At 42.2% G+C, this 20,219-nt stretch overlaps 1 protein-coding gene across 1 annotated transcript in view; it reads right to left on the reverse strand.

Moving 5' to 3' along the window:
- Positions 1-12,683, reverse strand: part of VANGL2 (VANGL planar cell polarity protein 2) — a 127,971-nt gene extending 115,288 nt beyond the window's left edge. The window contains exon 1 of the mRNA XM_077464085.1: positions 12,278-12,683. The gene's annotated coding sequence lies outside the window, so the exon portion shown is untranslated. The remainder of the gene's footprint in view (positions 1-12,277) is intronic.
- Positions 12,684-20,219: the final 7,536 nt, after the last annotated feature.

The raw sequence follows: 20,219 nt of genomic DNA on the forward strand, positions 1-20,219 counted from the left end.
CATATACACACAGAGAAGGGTGAAACCATCTATTGAAATCTTCCAACCACTTTACAACTCAAAGCCAGGCAGTTTTTTTTTTTTTTTTCCTCCGAGCAGTTCCATTACTACGGCGGCCAATTTGGAGAAGTTTCATCACCATGGCAACTATATTTAGACAGCAACGTTAACCTGGCCATTTTTAGACAGTATATCAAGATGAGGCAACTAAAGATAATAAAAGCAACCATTTCAAGTATTACAGAGAGAGGTAGCCATGTTTAAAGGGGAGGGTGATCAATTTTTTGACTAACAAAGCCGTTTTAAAATAAACTTCTAATGAGCTCTAATCATCTTTCATCTAGGAAAGGAAAGAAGGGCGACAGCGGTGAAAATCAGTACGCACAAGAAACCCCTTTAAAATCTCCATCCAATATTTAAAAGAAAAAAAAAAAAAATTAGGTTGCATTAACAGGTCAAAAGGTTATCATACAAGTCCCACCCAGTCAGAGTACGACAAAAGTTTGCCAATGGGGTGCTGCAATGGGCACAAAAAGTCTCCCTTTAAGGTGCGGCAAAGGGTACCCCACTGTGTTCCGTGTTCTATCCCAAGTAACCCATGTGGATAAATAATTTGGAGTTACAGTAATTTTACTGACGGTAAGAATTCTAATGCTTCCCAGGGGGGGGGGGGGGGGGGGGGGAGTCATTTCAGCAGCTATTACTCCGATATGTACATTGTTAGAAGTCGACTTATTATTGATATTATATTTGGGATATTGTGGCCTCATCCAGCCGGAAGAGGGGGTCTGTATCTATATGTAGACAGGACATCAAAGACACCCTCCCCCCATTGCACCACAAGACTGGACCACACACAGCTGTATAAACAATCTAGCTTCTTGTATCTAGGCTGTGTACACTGCTGCATCTTCGAGGACATAGATAAGCTTTGTACAAGCCGTTTAGGGAAATCATCAAGAGGCTGAAAAAAAATAAAATAAAAAAAATATGCCGTATTAATTCCCACACTCTTGTATAACTGACTGGACAAGAAATGGCTGGCCAACATGAAGTGATGGGCAACTCACTGCAAGTCTTTACGTCAATAATCTGGAAGGGTTTGGTGTACCCGCAAGAGCCAGGATTTGGTCACGTTCCATTGATTTAACGACTAGGACATACAGATGTCTAGTCCTTCCTGGAAGGCGATTGTAGCCATATCAGTGCACTTGCAACAAAAACAAATTTAGTACAACTTTGTGTTATTAGTACGGCTTTGGACCTTGAAAAGTGTGGATTTTTTTGCAAATAAAAAGCATCACAAACAGTGCTCAGTTGCCTTAGGGCCGGTTCACACTGGGGGCGATGCGAGGCAACACGACTTGCCTCGCCGCGATCTGACCAATGGAACCGTTCTGAGAGGAGCGACTCGAGTCGCTCCAACTCAGAAAAAAGGTTCCTGTACTACTTTTGGGCGACCTCGGGGCGACTTGCATTGACTTCTATACAGAAGTCATTTGCAAGTCGCCGCTGAGGTCGCGGCGAGGCAAGTTCGTGTCGCCTCACATCGCCCCCTGTGTGAACCGGCCCTTACTGTAAACTTTTTTTTGGCCACTTGACTTCCAGGCAGAATTCAGGACAGAAATTGAGGCCTCCTGACCATACACATTACAATCTCCTTTAAGATTAAACACACACACACACACTAGGTTGGTCATAAACTGTTCTAATTTAGCTTGGTCCCTGATGAACTAGTCAAAATTAGATTAGTCTGCCCTTCCACCCAACATCCTTGTATCGAAAAATCTAAGGAGCTAGATGAAAAAATGGTGCACCGAATAGCAGTTGCATTCAATTAGATACAAGTACTGTCCGGGTATTCTGACAGCCACCGGTGCCGGCTGTTGGAATACTATAGCCCAGCGATGGCGAACCTTGGCACCCCAGATGTTTTGGAACTACATTACCCATGATGCTCCACTACACCGCAGAGTGCCGGAGCATCTTGGGAAACATGGTTCCAAAACATCTGGGGTGCCAAGGTTCACCATCACTGCTATAGCCTCTGTGGGAGATTCAACCATCCAGCTGCTAGACTTTGTTTCAGTCAATCTATGTGGGCAGCACAGTGGCTAAGTGGTTAGCACTTCCACCTAGCAGCACTGTGGTTGTTGATTTAAAACCTGATCAGGGCACTACCTGTCTGGAGTTTGCATGTTCTACCTGTGCTTGGGTTTCTTCTGGGTACTCTGGGCACCAGACCACGCCGATCAGCAGTCTCTGCCATTGGCAGAGACTGCTGATCAGGAGTCGGTCGGCTGCTGGTTTTCCAGCATGCATGTCCGACATAAGCCAGTCAAATAGCCAACTTATGTCACACGGGCCAAATGTCAGGCGTTTTTTTGTTTTTTTAACCGCCCATTGTCTCCGGATATTCAGCTGGTGCATACGAAGCTTAACAATTGCCCACCCCTCCCCTCACCACTGAACACGGGGAAAGGAGGGGAGATGTAGCTAGACTGCAGCCAACACTCGGCTGGGGGCACCTGATGCAAGGATGGACTCTGCAGGGGCACCCGATGGCATCTGGTGGTGGGCGACATGCTCAGGGGTCCCACTGATTCTGGATTATGGTGAGCTGAATGATTTAATTCTACATTACAATGTAATAATGGTATTGCGCTTCAATCATCCTGGACACCACAACAACCATGGTGCTGGGATGATTGAAGCGCTAACACCAGGTGTTTGGAGTATCTTCTGATTTGTTAAACTCTGGAATACACATTTCTATTGTGGTGTAGGATCTGGGCCTGCTGTCCCTCCATCCCCTTTCCTTCCTTCTCTCTCCCTCTTGTCCTCATCTCTCATTCAACTCAGACTCTAACCACACCTCCATTTGAACCACGGACATATAAGCTACACCCATTTTTCCTGGATGCATTTTTCTTTTTTTTGCTATGTCGCGCCTACAAACGCATGCCCCCACCCCCTAATTATAATAAGCCAAAAAGCGTGTCCCTATCATTTTTTACTTTTTTTTTTTTTTACAATGTTGGCAACTATGTCCATGTATGCACAATGTTTTTCTAAGGTTGTACTTGTATAACCTCACAAATTATCCAGCAGTATGGATTTCCCCCCCCCCCCCCCCCCCAAGCCGTACCACGATTCAAATTTACGTCAAGCACCTTGAATCTTCATTGTCATAAGAGGGGTGGGAAAAAAAAAAAAAAAAAAAAAAAAAAAAAAAAATGTATATATTTTTTTATTATGTATAATAAATTAAAAAAAAAAAAAAAAAGCCTTCTATGATTGCCCGACAGCTTGTAAATAGACGAAAGCTAAAATAGGATATGTGATAGCTAAATAACACCATACAGCAAGCAGAAAGGGGATACTGTTAAAAAAGAAAGCCAACACGTCATTCTCACATGTCTCCAATTCGCTCCGGGCCCTTTGAAGAAAAAAATAGGTGAGGCATTTTACCGGTAGAACCATCTAAAGCTTAGGCCAGGAGTCTCCAAACTACGGCCTGTGGGCAAAAATGCAGCCCACTGCAAGATTTTATCCAGCCCTCTGGTGTAAGGGGGGACTCCTTAGGAGGGCCCCCCCCCCCGATTGGCTCAAGGCTTACTTGGTATTCCATTGCTTTACTGAAGTTTAGTCTCCTATTATTAAAAAAAAAAATAAAAAATAAAAAAAAACACACAAACCCCTCTATGAAAATTGTATTACTTTATTGAAATTTGATTTATTGCCTTTATAAAACCAATTGGAATATTTCTAAGATATAAAATTTGGCCATTGTACCAATGAGTTTGGAGACCGCTGGCTTAGGTCATAGACAGCCCACCAAGAGCAATGGGCAGATAACTCATCCACCATCTTCCGAGAGCTACCTAAAGCATCCATCACTGAAGAGGAATCTCTTGAAAGGAAAGGTTACATAGGTTCACGGCTAAGCACTTTTGGAAGTCTGAGCTTACGGCCTAAAGCCTGGACAGCCAAAAGAGTTGCAAGGGGAGTTTGGGGAAGGAGAATGAGAAAGTGGCCGACATCAGGAGAACGCTCAGGAAGATCTGCCGACTGCTTGGTCCCTTTAGGATCTTTTGGCAGAGGTTATGTCACCAATGGTCTTCTTGGCCAACTTTTCAAGGTTGGACCTACGAACTCTTGTCTTTTGTTTATTTTTTTTTAACCAAAAAGGTATTGTCTGACATCAGAGGGTTCTGGATTATCCTTGGTGGTCACTCAGCTTGAGAATTTGAATGTTGGCTATAGGTATCACACACAGCTTGTTATTGCCTCCAATTAAACCAGTGAGTTGGGATCTTGAGTGAAGTTAGAGTCATGGTAATCCCCCTTGCTACTATCAAGTACATTCAAATCGGTCTTCCTTGCAACAGTTTTCAGAAATTCCATCCTCCTGGAATTGGTTTAGGAGTCCACATAGAGCTAAAAGGTCAAATAATATAAAAAGTAGAGCATCTTCATTCTTTATAAAAATGTGAATTCATCATGCAGTCATGTGGCTAGCGTTGGGGCATGGCCTCTGCCAAAGATCCCAAGGGTCCAAATCCAGGCAGAGTCAAGCAGTCAGCAGATCTTCCCGAGCGATCTGACGTCAACCACTTCTCACCCTCATTCCCCAAACTCCTCTGCAACTGTTTTGACTTTAAAACGGCAAACTCAGACTTCCAAACGGTCCACCAGGTGTCTATGTACAATAGTAGCTCATTCATCGAAAGATGAAACTTTTGAGCATCTGCTAAGGACTTTTCCAACCTTCACCCTATAGTATATGTATGAAAAAAAATAAATAAAAAACCCATAAACATGTGCGAAGGGTAAATAAAACTTTAATGGGAGTGTTATGTGGCAACCACCACAAGCTGCCATGCTGACCAGCATAAGTATAGACATAACAGACCGGGCACCTGCTATGGGGCCCAGAAGGGTTCAATTCCATAGACCTAAATGCAGATAGCAATAACATTTCTAGACAAAAAATGATTGTGTACATTGTGTGGAGGCCTCCATAGGGCTACCATGAAAGCAATTAGTATTCTGCATCAGTAGATGAATCACCTTTGAGATGGAGATTAGAGAGGCAGGGGGCCCTGTTCATGGTTTTGCTATGAGGCTCCATCACACATAATTATGGTGCTCGACACAGAATGTCTATGATACTTTGGCACCCCACAGTGATGCCAGAGCTCCAAAGTTTAACATGCCTAACAGTCAAGATCAGTGGTGGCCAACGTAAGAAGCATGGGGGGGGGGGGGGCACTCAACTGCAGCACCTGACGGCCAAAGCTGGCAGTCGGGCTATAGGAGATGGTCAGGGGGCAGCATTCGGGCTGCAGGAGATGGTTGGAGAATCAAGATATGCCTCAGACCTCAACCAGAGACTAGGAACATGTTACAGGAGACTTCTAGAAGTCACTACCATTCGTTTACAAGTCAATGCCCCCCCCCCCCCCCACTACTGACCACTGGGGTCTAAGGACTGACTGTCACTACCAAAAGGTTGCAGGTAGGGGTCCAGGGTTGTAGATTATCTGCTCCCAGTACAACCACCTTCCATGGTTGGACCTACTCGTCTGTCGAAGGATAACAAAATTCACAAAAGAATTTGTCCGACATCTGAGGGTCCTTTATTACTCATGGTGGCCACTTTGAATATTGGCTACAGGTATCACACACACACAGTTTTTATTGCATACCAACATTCGCCTAGGCCAGCCATTCTCAACCAGGATTCCGTGGAACCCTAGGGTTCCTCCAGAGGTGGCTAGGGGGTTCCTTGAGCTGTGGCTGATTTAGCTCCCGTTTAATGGTGCCTACATAATTCTGAGCCAATGCCACTTGGAGGAGCCAGTGGTATGACACCAATGATCTTTATAGCTCTCTGTAAGGGGGCCATTCTTACACTGACCATCAAAGAAAAAAGGCCATTTTTTCCACTGACCCCCAATGATATAGGTTTTTATCAGGGGTTCCCCAAAACCTGAAAATAATTTTAAGGGTTCCCCTGGGGTCAAAAGGTTGAGAAAGGCTGGCCTAGGCTTTATTATTTTTTTTTTTAGAGCCCGTATACCAGTGCCAACCAGAATGGTTAAAGCCTACCAGTCGAGTGTTCATTACCTCACAATAAGTTGAATTTCCACACTGCTGTAATACATTCCAGCCCGGGACATTTCTGCAGCGTCAGGCCAGTAGGAGGGGGCCTGTTCCCTGCTTTTGTATGCATGACGCTGACCCGTCACAACCCAACGAAACCACTTTTTAAATACATCATTTTATATTATTTAAACAATCGTGGATGGGCAATGGTCAGCAAATCTTACCCCAGCTGGCTTGCCCACAATATATAAATAATAAAAAAATATATATTATAGATAATTTTTTTATCAATAAATATATATTCTTATAATATTATTGATGAAAATAATAATTATTATTATTATTATTAATAATAATGTTGGCAATAGCAAGTCGAGCAAGCCTGCTGGGGCCATAGCAAGCCTTGTTGTCTGTTGTGCATCCACTAAAGACAAAATAAATCATTGGCTCAGCAGACACTTTTTTCTTCGCAAGAGGGGTGTCTACAGGAAAAGATGGGATTGGCTAATTGATGGTAGGGTTGAGCGAGTAGGACTTTCAGGTTCCATTAGGAACCCATTTATATTTCTGTATTGCGGTAATGCCCTTAACGTGTTATGGCGCACTAATGCACTGGAAAAGCAACGCACCCCAACATCATGCATTGTAGGGTGCATTGGCAGTCCATTCATTTTGAATGGGCTGCTGTAACTTGGCTCCAAGCTCTAATTTCATAGGGCCCATTTTATTTATTTATTTTGGGGGGGGGGGGTGTAACTAAAGGTTGCCATACATTTAACAATCCGATTGTACAACCTCTCCTTCAGACTTCCTTCAACCCAACAACGTAGGTCCCTAAGCTGGCCAAAACACCCAACCGATTCCTCCATCCATCGCCGGCCGACCGTCAGAATACATAAACAGCAGTAGTTCGCATGTACCATTCGGCCAGCAATTTTCCACCAAGCGTCCTTGATTTTCCAATTGAAGGATGTCAGATGCAAGAGCGCCAACGGGCAACCCAACGACTGATTTTTCGAATGAACCGGCCGAAGTTTGCTCAGGTGTATGGTCAACTTTACTCTAGTCTACATAAATTGTTGGGAAAGCTCAAAAAAAATAAATGAGATTGTACAATCATGTCACATACAGGGTCGGGACAAGGGGTGGGCAGGTGCCCTGGGCGCAGCAGAGAACGAACGCAGGGCATTACCTCCTTTCAATGACATGCATTAGCAGTGGGGAAGGGGAAGGTGCAGTTTTGCATCCTTGCCCCGGGCGCTGGATGAACCTGTTCCAGTAGTGGTCAGGTTGGCTAAAGTTGTCACCTTTCTCCAAAAATAAATAATAACCACTAGTACCATTATTACCGGCCAGGAGGTGAACAAACAGTTTATGCTCCTATCTACGTTGGGTATTTAAGACGACGCGTCTATGTACACTTCCCCATTTTTGAAATAATAAAACATCCCCAAAAACTAACCCATATGCGTTTTTTTTTTTTTTTTTTTTTTTTATTAAAAAAAAAAAAAAAACAAACACACACACCACACACACATAGGTTGGGATTTTTTTTTTTATTTTTTTTTTTTATTTTTTTTTATAATAATAAAAAAAAAAAAAAAAAAAATAATAATAAAAAAAATAAATATAGTATTTTTAAAAATAATTTTGAAGGAGAGATAAATAAATAAAATAAAAAACCCCCAAACAAGAGAAGGGGAAAGAAGAAAAAAGAAGGGGAAGAACAAATCACCAAATCCAGCATGGCGTCCGTTGAACGCAACATTTTTTTTTTTTACCCCAACAAAGATGGATTTTGTAGCAGTTCTATAATGAAACAGTTTTTAAGAACAAATATTTTGTAGCGCATATATATATATATATATATATATATATATATATATATATATATATATATATATATATATATATATATATATATATATATATATATATATATATATATATATATATATATATATATATATATATACATATACATATACATATACATATACATATACATATACACACACACATATACACACACACACACACACACACACACTTTTTTTACGTTAGTGTATTCCAGACGCTTTTATCCTGCGGTTGACACAGTTCGCAGCAGACGCATCGATATCTCACCAGCGTCCGAAAAGCTAATAATTAAAACTTAATTTTCCATTTCCCAGGCTCTCCCAAACACCCATTTATCATCGCAGGCCACTCGTCTGAAATAAACACGACAAAAAGGTCGGGAATTTTCGAAAAAGAAAAAAAATCACCCTGAGCAAACAATCCGCACTCCACAGCGTCTAGCAACCCAAAACAAACGATCATTTGATGGAGGGGGATTAGGGATTGGCTGCAAATATGACAGGAGACGGTGCCTTTTTCCTCCCCTCAGCCGCGGCCCAGGAATCCGACTCCCCCACCCGACTGGCGGCTCAGGAAAGGCCGCGGATTCACAAGGCCTCGGGGGGGGGGGGGAAGGAGCCGTCAAAGTCTTTAGAATACAGATTAGAAGCTTCGGTCATTTCCTTGTGAGCATAGCCATCGATCGGATCTGCTCCCCCTCCTCCCATGTGCAGATCAGGGTTACCAATATTACTAATAAAATGATTTATATAGCATAGTCAACCCCTGTGGCGCAGTACAAAGTAAGTATTACAAACCAGGCCGTATAAAAAAATCCATTAAAGATACATACATGACGTATAAACATCACGTTTCTGCTCACTGTAGGATTTTGATTGGACCTTTGTAGAAAAATTGGTGACAGCGACATCGATCGTCCAATCACAGGGTGGCCCTTTATTACATGGTTGCCAGTAAAGAGCGGCTTAATTGGTCAAAATCTGAATGCGTAGTGTCAGCTTTAAGCCAGTGATGTGAAACCTTGGCCACCCCAGATGTTTTGGAACTACATTTCCCATGATGCTCCTGCGCTCAGCAGTGTAGTGGAGCATCATGGGAAACGTAGTTCCATAACATCTGGGGTGCCAAGGTTCACCAACACTGGCCTAGGCTCTCGGGGATATCTGTACAAAAATTGGCCAACTGTCGTCACTTTCACCAAATTTTTGTACAGATGACCCTGAGAGCCTAAACCAGTGATATCTGGGGTACCAAGGTTGGCCATCACTGGCCTAGGCTCTCAGGGACATCTGTACAAAGATTGGTGAAATTGGCCAACTGCCGTCACTTTCAAAAATTTTTGGACAGATATCCCCGAGAACCTAAGCCAGTGATGGCGAGCCTTGGCACCCCAGATGTTTTGGAACTACGTTTCCCCATGATGCTCAACTTACACTGCAGGAGCATCATGGGAAACGTAGTTCCAAAACATCTGGGGTGCCAAGGTTGGCCATCACTGGCTTAGGCTCTCAGGGTCATCTGTACAAAGATTGGTGAAAGTGAAGGCAGTTGGCCAATCAAATAAAGTTTGATGACTCTCATAAAAGGTGGCCCATATAGTTAACAGCGGGGCCTAGTTGGTCGGCCGAAATCCAAGCGGATCAGCTCAGGTTTTTGGGGGTCATTTGTACAAAAATTGGTCAATGCGACGTTGGTGGGCCAATCCAATCATTCAAATGAACCTTACTAGGCAGCCCTTTTATTATTATGCGGTTGCCACTAAAGAGAGGCTTAATTGGTCGATCAAAGGGCGTAGGGTCAGCTTAGGCTCTCTGCGTCATTTGTACAAAAAAAAAATGACCGACATGTACAAAAATTGGCAAATGTGACGGCAGTTGGCCAATCAAATCATTTTCATTCATCTGACAGGGCGGCCCTGTTAACAGCAACCTAGTTGGTAGAGCAAAACCTTAGCATGTAGGGTCGGTTTAGGTCCTCGAGGTCATGTTGCAAAAAAATTTAATTAATTGGAAATTTATACAAAAATTGGCGCATTTGTCGTTGGTTGGCCAACCCAAGAATCTGGATGAAACTAGCAGGATATCCCTTTTACTACGCGGTAGCCAGCAAAGCGCAGCTTAATTTGTCCATCAAAAATCTGAGTGCGTAGGGTCAGCTTAAGCTAGCAGGGTCATTTGTACCAAAATTGGCAATTTGTACAAAAATTGGCCAATGTGACGGCCGTTGGCCGAACAAATAATTCAGATTAATCTAGTAGGGTGACCCATTTTAGTTGCTGGTAAAAAGTAGCCTAGTTGGTCGATCAACATCTTACGGTTGGCTTAGGTTCTTGGAGTGAATCATACCAAAAAAAAATAAAAAAATTGGCCAAGCAAAAACTTTTGGTAAATCTAGACCGATGGCCCTTTTGTTACGCAGTTGGTGGTAAAAAGTGGCCTGATTGGTCAGTCAATATCTTATGTATCGTCGGCTTAGGTTCTTGGTGGTCATTTGGTACCAAAAATTGGCGATTTGTACAAACGATGGCGAACGTGAGGGCTATGGGCCATTTATACTTTAGATGAATCTAGTGGGATGGCAATTTTACAAAAATTGGCCAATGTGACAGGCCGTTGGCTGAACGAATAGTTTAAATGAATCTAGTAGGGTGGCCCCCTTTTAGTTGCTGGTAAAAAGCTGCCTAGGTGGTCGATCAACATCATACAGTTCGCTTAGGTTCTCGGAGCCACTCACGCAAAAATTGGCAAAAGTGGCATTGGTTGGCCAATCGAAAAATTGGAGGTAAATCTTGACAGATGGCCCCTTTATTTGGCAGTTGGTGGTAAAGAGTGGCCTAGTTGGTCGATCAATATCTTACAGTCACGTTAGGCTCTCTGAGTCAGTCATACAAGAATCGGCACATGCGCCGTTGGTTGGCCAATTGGAAAAAAATAATAATAATTATTATTATTATTATTATTATTAGGTAAATCTAGACAGGGGTCCCTTTTATTATGCAGGTGGCATGAAAAAGTGGCCTAGTTGGTCAATCGATACGTTAGTTTGTATGGTCGACCTAGGCTCTCCCAGTCATTTGTACAAAAATTGGTGAACATGACATCGGTTGACCAAGAGAAAAATTTTGGTAAAGCTTGACAGATGGCCCCCGTGATTGCGCAGTTGGCAGTAAAAAAAAATAAATGGCCTAGTTGGTTGATAAATATCTTACGGTTGGCTTAGGTTCTCAGAGTCACTCCGGTGGCGGTAAAAAGTGGCCTAGTTGGTTGATCAATACATTTGTAGGGTTGACTTTACCAATTTTTGTATGAAAAGCTCTCGGAGTCAAACATGACAACGGTTGGCCAATCGAAAAATTTAGGTAAATCTAGACAGACGGCCCTTTTATTATTACGCAACTGGCAGTAAGAAGCGGTCTAGGTGGTCGACTGATATCTTAGCTTGTATGGTTGGCTTAGGCTCTTGGAGCGGTTTGTACAACTGTCAAAATGTGACGTCGGTTGGCCAATCGGAAATAAAAATAAAAAAAAAAATGTAGGTACATCTAGACAGATGGCCCTTTCATTACACAGGTGGTGGCCTTAATGGTCAATCAAAACCTTAGCCTGTACAGTTGGCTAATCAAATAATATACACGAGTCCTTCAGGGACGTCTGATCACACCAAATCGGTGGCAAAAAGCGACTTAGCTGGTCGATCGAAATCTTAGCGCGTATAGTCAGCTTAGGCTCTTTTGTACAAAAATTGGTGAAAGCGACATCAGCTGGCCAATCCAATAATTCAGAAGAAGGATCTAGACAGATGGACCCCTTTTCTGCACAATAAAAAAAGAGGCTCAATTGGTCAATCAAAATCTTATAGTGTATGGTCGGCTCTCGGGTTAACAGATCAGACATGCGTTTGCACCGGACAGTAGACCACCTAAATCAAAAAGGGGGGGGGGGGGGGTGTCTATAAAAAAAAAAAAAAAAATCACAGTGGGTCATTTTGGTCACAGTCACAACCCCCCCCGTTAGTAGTGCCGATCGGCCATGTGAGCTAAGCAACTACAGCCATGCCTGGATGGAGCAGATCTTCCGAGATCTCACCAGATCACCACTCCTGACCGCTGGGGGCTGGACAGATCTTCTCCCAGATGAGTCAGATCAGTTACAATGTATCAGCTCAGCTTTACAATGTACTAGCTCAGTGTTACAATGTATCACTCCAGAACCCCTCCCCCCACCCCCACCCCCTTTTTTCTGGATTTCCAGACCCCCCCCCCCAACAAGTGCCAGAAACATGAAATAGCAGATTTGATGGAGCTTACCTCGCCAGCCGCTCAGCAAAGTCCCAGTGAGCAGATCCCAGATCCCCGGATCCCTTCCTGGTGGGGGGAGGAAATCAGATGTGGGGGCTGTTTTTAGGAAGGCAGGAGGAGGGTAGGGACTCCCTTTTGTATCAGGAAGCTTTTGTTTCCCAGCATTGCATTAAAAAATCCACATTTTGCAGAGGAGGGTGGGGGGGGGGGAGGCAGTTTCCAGTCCTGGCTGGGCGGAGAAGGGACACAATCCCAGAGGCCAGATGGGAAAAAAAAAAAAAATCAAAAACATTCACAAAAAAGGCAAATCAAAAACATTGATAAATTCCCAGGTCTGAGGCTTGGCCGGGTGTTCCTGGTGTGGATGTGTGCTCTCTGTCTCCTGCCTCTTACAATGCAGTTTGAACACCTCTATAGCTCTTCCAAGGACAGCCCAGCCCCCCTCCTCCTCCTCCTTCTCCTCCCCCCCTCACTCTTCGCCATCCCTCCTCCTCCTCCCTCACCATTGTCTACACTGGGCTCCTCTATCCCATTTCCTTCTAATGTGTCGCTCTTTCAAACCCACAGCAGACCTTTAGGGCTCTCTCCTGATCTTATTTGGGATATTATCGCCAAGACGCAAGCTCTTTGTTGGCCCGGTGGGAATAAAATCGAATCGAAGGGCGTCCTATAGACGATTGTACGAAAAAGTACGGTTCAACCTATAACGTGACGTGGAGACGGTTTACTAATTAAATGCTATTTAGTAAATATTATGATATTATTAATTAGGATTTTTATATGTATTAATAAATAGGATTTTATTATTGTATTTGTTATTAAATATAATAAAATATAATGTATTTATTATTATAATTTTATTTATTTTTTAGTAAATAGGATTTGTATTTTATCATTATTGTTTATTTATTATTAATAAATAGGATTTTATTATTTTATGTATTATTAAATAGAATTTATTATTATTTATTTTTATTAAATAGGATTTGTATTTTATCATTATTTTTTATTTATTATTCATAAATAGGATGTTATTATTATTACATTAATAAATAAAAGTTATTATTTATTTTATTAAATACAGTTTTTCTTTTATCATAATTATTAAATATGATTTCTATTATTAATATTATTATTGTTATGATTTATTTTTTTAAATAAGAATTCTTATCATTATTTATTATTATTTTATTTATTTTTAGTTAATAGTATTTGTATTTTAGCATTATTTTTTTATTTATTATTAATAAATAGAATTGTATTCTATTTATTAATAAATATAGTTTATTATTTTTTATTTTTATTAAATATGATTTGTATTATATTTTTTTATTTATTATTAATGTTTTTATTATTATTTATTAATAAATATAATTTTTTATTATTTATTTTTATTACGATACAATACGATTTTTATTTTATCATTATTTATTATTATTAAATACAATTTTTATTATAATGATTTAATTATAATATTATTGTTGTTGTTGTTATTATTATTTTATTTTTATTAAATAAGATTTCTTATTATTTTTTATTTCTTATTATTTTTATTAAATAGGATTTGTATTTTACCATTATTTTCTATTTATTATTAATAAATATAATTTTATTCTATTAATAAATATAATTTATTATTATTTCTTTTTATTAAATAGGATTTTTATTTTATCATTATTTATTATTAAATACAATTTTTCTTATTATTATTTAATTGTAATATTATAATATTGTTATTATTATTAAATAAGATTTCTTATAATAATTTTTTATTTATTATTTTTATTAAAAACTAGGATTTATTATTATTTATTTATTATTATATATTTTGCATTAAATATGATTTTTATTTTATCATTACTTTTTATTATTATTAAACAGGATTTTTTAATATTATTATTATTTTGTTTTATTGTAATAATTATTTATTATTTGAATTAAGATTTTTATTTTATCATTTTTTTTATTTATTATTATTAAATACGATTTTTATTATTATTTTATGTATCATAATTGTTATTATTATTATTATTTATTTATTTAATATTATTGTTATTATTATTATTAGGCTTTTTATTTTATTATTATTTTTTATTTATTATTATTATTATTAAATGCGATTTTTATTATTATTATTATTATTTATTTATTTAAATGTTTTATTAAATACAATTTTTATTTTATCATTATTTTTTATTTATTATTATTAATTTATTTATTATAATTTTTATTATTTATTTATTTTTATTTTTTATTATATACGATTTTATTATTATTATTATTATTATTATTAATAATAATAATAATAATAATAAATATGATTTTAATGTAACTTTTTTATTTTTACATAAATAGAATTTATTATTATTATTATTATTATTATTATTACAACATATTTTTTAATTATTATTATTTTATTTATTATACTATTCATATTATTGTTGTTATTAATAACATTTATTTATTTATTATTAAACAGGATTTTTATAATATTATTACATTGTTGTTATTATTATTATTTTTATTGTTATTATTATTATTTATTGTTATATAATATTTCTTAGTACACAGTGTATTTATTGAAAGTCATGCTCCACCCGGAGGAAGCCTACAGACCTACAGATATTCCCTGATCCAAAAAATGGATCTCTTATGCCTGATGGGACCTTTATCACACGTTTGTACCGCTCTTACAGTAAAGAATCTGTACTGCTGTTGACGGTTAAACCTGCTCTCCATGCTCTCGTGAAAAACTTTCCAGTAAGTTTATTATATGTGCCATTTATGTATTTATTTAGGGTGATCCTACCCCCCCCCCCCACCCCCTTATTCATCACTAACGATGAGTACATTCTGGTAATTCTCTTATGTCTGACGGGACCTTATCAGACATTTTTTACTGCTCTTACAGTAAGGAATCCCTACCGCTGTGGATGGGTAAACTGCCCTTTGGCGCTCTTGTGTTCATTAAGTGAGCCGGTTTCCCCTTGGTTTTCATACCCAGTGTAGACCTTTAGTGCTTTACCTGATCTTGGACCTTGTCCCGACAGGGAATAAAAGTGGACAGAAGGGTGTCTTGTATGAAAAAGTACGGTTCTTGGGCCAACCAACCAATAATGTGGCCTGATGACACCTCACACATCAAATAATATTTACTAAATAAAATACTTTATTATTATTATTATTATATATTTATTTTTATTATTATATATTTATTATTATTATTATATATTTGTATTATTTATTATTATATAGTTATTATTATTATTATTGTTATATATTTTTTTATTATTATGTAGTATTTCTTGTTTCACAATATTTATTATGAGGTCACACTCCAGTCGGTCCACAGAGAAATTCCCGCATCCAGGTAACGATTCTCTGACCTCTAACAGGACCTTATTACACATTGGTATTGCTCTTACCATAAAGAATCCCTACCGCTGTTGCTGGCTGAGCCTGTGTTTGATTCTCCTGTGTGCCTATAGTGAACGGCTCTTCTCTAAGGTTATTATTTGGGCCATTTAGGGAATCGCACACACGGTGACCAACCCCCCCCCCCCCCCCCCCATCATCCTAAAGGTGAATACATTGCAGGTGGTACTGATGCACGCAGTGGGAGGAGCTATGCAAATATCAAAAAGCCTTGATGGGTGGGTGTCAGTCTGGAGGAGTGGGCGTTCCTAGGAAGGCTGTATTTGCATAGGTAACGCCCACATGTGACACTGAGCCACCATGATTGAAAGAGCTGAAATCGAATGAATGAAAGGGGCGGGGCCAGGGACATTCAGGCTGGAGAGGAAAGTGCTAGATGATGCTGGGCGTCCTCCAGCCAGGAAATAACTTCCTGCACATTGTTAGATCTGAAATCAGAGTGGGCCTGTCCTGTAGGGGGGTCATTATCAACGACCAGCAGATGTTCTGCGCAGTGTATGGAGGGCTTCACACTTCACATTCCCAGAATCACTACAAATGCTCCGTGTGCTCTGCGCTGTGTGCTTTGCGCTGTCTGCTCTACGTTGTCTGCTCTGTGTACCCTGAGCTGCACTGTGCCATTTGCATTTTCTGCATTGCACTGTATGCTCTGCGCTGTGCATTTTGCGCTCTGCGCTGTCCGCTCTGCAGTGTGCGCCCTACGCTGTCTGTTCTGCATTGTGTGCTCTGCGTTGTCTGCTCTGCGCTGTGCATTTTGCACTGTGTGCTTTGCGCTGTCCACTCTGCACTGTGTGCTCTGCGTTGTGCATTTTGCACTGTCCGCTCTACACTGTCTGCTCTGCGCATTTTGCACTGTGCGCTCTGCGCTGTCCGCTCTGCACTGTGTGCTCTGTGCTGTCCACTCGGCACTGTGCTCTCTGCACTGTCTGCTCCGCACTGTGCGCTCTGCGCTTTCTGCATTGCGCTGTGTGCTATCCACTCTGCACTGTGCTCTATGTTGTCTGCGCTACACTGTGTGCTCTGCGCTGTCCATTTTCCGGTGTCCGCTCTGCACTGTGTGCTCTGCGCTGTCCGATCTGCACTATGCACTCTGCGCTGTCCACTCTGCACTGTGCGCTCTGCGCTTTCTGCATTGTGCTCTGTGCTGTCCGCCCTGCACTGTCCACTCTGTGCTGTGCGCTCTGCGCTGTCCGCTCTGCGCTATCTGAGCCACACTGTGTGCTCTGCGCTGTGCGCTCTGCACTGTGAGATCTGCGCTGTCTGCTCTGTGTACTCTGAGCTGTGTCCTCTGCACTGTGCATTCTGCACTTTCTGCATCGCGCTCTATGCTATGCGATGTCCGCTCTGCGTGCCCTGCGCGGTACACTCTGCGCTGTGCGTTTTGCACTGTCTGCTCTGCACTGTCCGCCCTGTGCTGGCGCTCTGTTTTGTCTGCTCTGTGTGTCCTGCGCTGCACTGTGTGCTCTAAACTGTGTACTCTGCACTTTGCGCTTTCTCCATTGCACTGTCTTCTCTGTGCTGTCCACTCTGCACTGTGCTCTATGCGCTGTGTGCTCTGCGCTGTTCACTGTGTGCTCTGTGCTGTCCGCTCTACACTGTGTGCTCTGCGCTGTCCACTCTACACTGTGTGCTCTGCGCTGTCCGCTCTGCACTATGCAATTTTCGCTTTCTGCATTGCGCTGTCCGCTCAGTGCTATCCGCTCTGCACTGTGTGCTCTGCTCTGCACTGTGTGCTCTGCATAGTGCGCTGTCTATTCTGCACTGTGTGCTCTGCGCTGACCGTTCTGCACTGTGTGCTCTGCACTTCCCACTCGGCATTGTTCGTCTTGCGCTGTCCGCTCTGCACTGTGAACTCTGCACTGTGCGCTCTGCGCTTTCTGAATTTCCCTGTGTGCTATCCACTCTGCACTGCGCTATATGCTGTCCACTCTACACTGTGTGCTCTGCGCTGTGCATTTTGCACTGTTTGCTCTGCGCTGTCTGCTCTGCATTGTGTACTCTGCGCTGTTCGCTCTGCACTGTGTGCTCTGCGCTGTGCATTTTGCGCTGTCCACACTGTGCTGTCTGCTCTGCACTGTCTGCTTTTCTCTGTGTGCTCTGCGCTGTGCACTGTCTACTTTGCGCTGTGTGCTCTGCGCTGTCCACTCTGCACTGTGCGCTCTATGCTTTGTGTATTGCACTATGTGCTCTGTGCTGTCCACTCGGCACTGTCCGCTCTGCACTGTGCTCTATGCGCTGTCTGCTCCGCACTGTGCGCTCTGCGCTTTCTGCATTGCACTGTGTGCTATCCACTCTGCAATGTGCTTTATGTTGTCCGCTCTACACTGCGTGCTCTGCGCTGTCCATTTTCTGGTGTCCGCTCTGCGCTGTGCGATCTGCACTGTGCACGCTGCGCTGTCCACTCTGCACTGTGCGCTCTGCGCTTTCTGCATTGTGCTCTGTGCTGTCCGCCCTGCACTGTCCACTCTGTGCTGTGCGCTCTGCACTGTCCGCTCTGCGCTATCTGATCAGCACTTTGTGCTCTGCGCTGTGAGATCTGCGCTGTCTACTCTGTGTACTCTGAGCTGTGTGCTCTGCACTGTGCGCTCTGCACTTTCTGCATTGCGCTATATGCTCTGCAATCCACTCTGCTCTGTCCGCTCTACACTGTGTGCCCTGTGCTAAACACTCTGCGCTGTGCGGTTTGCACTGTCAGCTCTGTGCTGGCGCTCTGTGTTGTCTGCTCCGTGTGCCCTGCGCTGCACTGTGTGCTCTGAACTGTGTGCTCTGCACTTTGCGAATTGCGCTTTCTGCATTGCACTGTCTGCTCTGTGCTGTCCACTCTGCACTGTGTGCTCTGCGCTGTCCGCTCTACACTGCGCGCTCTGCATTGTGCGTTCTGTGCTGTCTATTCTGCACTGTGAACTCTGCGTTGTCTGCTTTGCACTGTGCGTTCTGCGCTTTCTGCATTTCCCTGTGTGCTATCCACTCTGCACTGCGCTCTATGCTGTCCACTCTACACTGTGTGCTCTGCGCTGTCTACTCTGCGCTGTGCATTTTGCACTGTTTGCACTGCGCTGTGTGCTCTGCGCTGTCTGCTCTGCACTGTCCGCTCTGCGCTGTCTGTTCTGCACTGTGTTCTGCACTGTGTGCTCTGCGCTGTGCATTTTGTGCTGTCTGCTCTGCGCTGTCCGCTCTACGCTTTCTGCATTGCGCTGTGTGCTCTGCGCTGTCCACTTTGCACTGCCTGCTCTGCACTGTGCACTTTGCTCTGATCTGCACTGTGTGCTCTGCATTGTGAGATCTGCGCTGTCTGCTCTGTGTGCTGAGCTGTTTGCTCTACACTGTGCGCTTTCTGCACTGTGCGCTCTGCGCTGTGCGGTTTGCACTGTCTGCTCTGCACTGCCCGCTTTGCGCTGTGTGATCTGCACTTTCCATGCGCCTTCCATGAGAGCCAGGAAACAGGAATTTTCAGACGGATATCGTCAGTGGCAGCTCATTCCTCCTGTGACAGGCTGGGGGAGGAGCCAGGTCACCTTACACCCCAGCTCTTCAGGTCAATTTTCCAGTTTTTTTTTTTTTTAACCCTTTAATGGAGAGTAGAGGATGTTGCTGAGCAGGTGCTGTGTAAACCTTCATATTCATTCTGCACTGCCGAGTAGCCAGCAGTGGAAAGTCTGCTGTTGCTTTTGTTTTCTCTTCTAAATCTCCCACCATGCACTGGAGTAGAGTCTGGGTCTTGGGCACAGCCAGATTGTTGCCCCGCTTCTCCCAGCTATTCGCTTTCTTTGCCATTTTTGTTCTCGGGCCTCATACGAAAAGAACACATCCTGGATCCCTTTAGACATGCATACTCCCTGGGTGCTGCAGACTTTTAGCTGTGCAACCAGCTGATCAATTGCTTGAGGACGAGTGGAGTGATTCATCAGATTGCAGAAGTCCACAGCACACAGTGACCCGCAGGGAGGAGCATGCATGTCTAAAGGGATGCCGGGATGTGCTCTTTCACATAATGCTCTTTGAAGAATGTTTTAAGGAGGCCAGCCCCTCCCACCTATAGCGGATGCAAAAAAAAAACAGTAGCTTTCTCTGCCATTTTGTTCCCAAGCCTTATATAAAAGAACATATCCCCGGATCCCTTTAGATGTGCATTCTCCCTTGGTGCTGCAGATTTTAGCTGTTGATTAATTGCTTGATGACAAGTCGAGCAACTAATTAGATGAGTGCACAGCATCCCTTTAGATGTGCATACTTTTCTATGCTGGCCACTGGGTGCTGCAGACTTTATCATTCTGCTCCAGAGCATTATATGAAAGAACACACCCCTGGATCCCTTTAGACGTGCATTCTCCCTTGGTGCTGCAGACTTTAGCTGCTGCACAATTGCTTGATGACAAGTAGAGTAACTGATTAGATGAGTGCACAGCATCCCTTTAAATGTGCATGCCTCTCCCTGCTGGCCCCTGGGTGCTGCAGACTTGTGCTGTGTGATCTGATCAGTTGCTTGGTTACAGATCGAGCAGCTGATTAACAGATC

This window comes from Lithobates pipiens, unplaced genomic scaffold, assembly GCF_037356315.1.
Source record: "Lithobates pipiens isolate NorthernLeopardFrog02 unplaced genomic scaffold, aLitPip1_a1.2 Scaffold_30, whole genome shotgun sequence".
Lineage (NCBI taxonomy): Eukaryota > Metazoa > Chordata > Amphibia > Anura > Ranidae > Lithobates > Lithobates pipiens.